Source organism: Calidris pugnax, unplaced genomic scaffold (assembly GCF_001431845.1).
Source record: "Calidris pugnax isolate Ruff unplaced genomic scaffold, ASM143184v1 scaffold20, whole genome shotgun sequence".
Lineage (NCBI taxonomy): Eukaryota > Metazoa > Chordata > Aves > Charadriiformes > Scolopacidae > Calidris > Calidris pugnax.
This window is the reverse complement of record NW_015094510.1, coordinates 22,548,210-22,549,327: the sequence shown is the minus strand read 5'-3', so window position 1 is coordinate 22,549,327 and position 1,118 is coordinate 22,548,210. Positions and strand designations below refer to the sequence as shown.

The window sequence follows — 1,118 nt, the reverse complement described above, 5'->3', positions numbered from 1 at the left end:
ACGGGCAGTATCCAGTTTCAGAAGCAAAAAGATAAAATAAAATAATGAAATCTCTCTCTCCTGAACTTTCTGTATTATAAAGACCTCGTGAACAGCATCATTCTCCTGTCTGAAACAGAAAGCGGGGATGTACATACCTGAAAACACCAACACACGCCAAAAAAAACCCCAAAAGTCCCCAAACCCCAACCCTTAGGATATTAAGCGAGCCATTTAACTAAGTATTTAAAACCTCTGCAATTATTAGTTTATTAGTATCATCCAGGATTCAAGATGTTCAATATTTCTCCTGAAGTTATACATAAATGCAAATTGAAATAAGAATCTGAAAGTCAAAATTGTATAACAAAACAATACTCCATCACAAAAGCGTGTAAAATTACAAGAATGCTTTTTTTTTTTTGCCTTTTTTTTTTTTTTTTTGTTTAAACACTGGCACTTAAGAGAACCATAATTTTGTAACCACAAAATTGCCAAATTGTCCCCCAAACTGGTAAGCAGGTATATGTGAAAATAGTTACAGTTGCCAGCACTTGAAGTTTTACTAAATATGCAAAAAAACCCTTAGCTTTGGTTTTGGAAGAGAACTATATTTGACCAAATTAGACATTGTTGGTATACCATAAACATTTCAGTTTTTAATGCAAAATTTAATAAAATGTACTTTTCCATACAGCTATATTTAACTTAAAAATGGGCAAACATCAAGAGTGCGGTATAAAACCTAACAGGAAAAATACATCTTATCTCATTTTCAATTTGAGACAATATACAACTTTGTTTAAAGGGCTAAAACTAGAATTTCAAGAATACAAATATGAATTTACATAGATTTAACAAATAATAATGGTACCATTTATAGAAATCTTAGAAAGAAAAAATCATTTCTCGTGGGCCATTTGCTACCAGGAGAGTTTCATGGTATAAAGCCCGTGGCCGTCACCAGACCTGTCACCAAAAAATAATATGGTAATTTCATGCTTTTTAACTTTACACATTTTTAGGTACGCTCATCGCTCCCAAGTGTCCAGAGATTTACAGATACAACGTCCATTACATGGTAACGGAGTCACAGGTGTAAATTTCTCCACACCGGATGGACATACACTCTTCCTATG

At 33.2% G+C, this 1,118-nt stretch overlaps 1 protein-coding gene across 1 annotated transcript in view; it reads right to left on the bottom strand.

Annotated features, from left to right (window-relative positions):
- Positions 1–224: 224 nt before the first annotated feature.
- The window catches only part of HMGB1 (high mobility group box 1), a 5,784-nt gene continuing 4,890 nt past the window's right edge, over positions 225–1,118 (bottom strand). Inside the window, exon 4 of the mRNA XM_014965840.1 lies at positions 225–1,118. This exon is cut by the window's right edge and continues 1,078 nt beyond it. The gene's annotated coding sequence lies outside the window, so the exon portion shown is untranslated.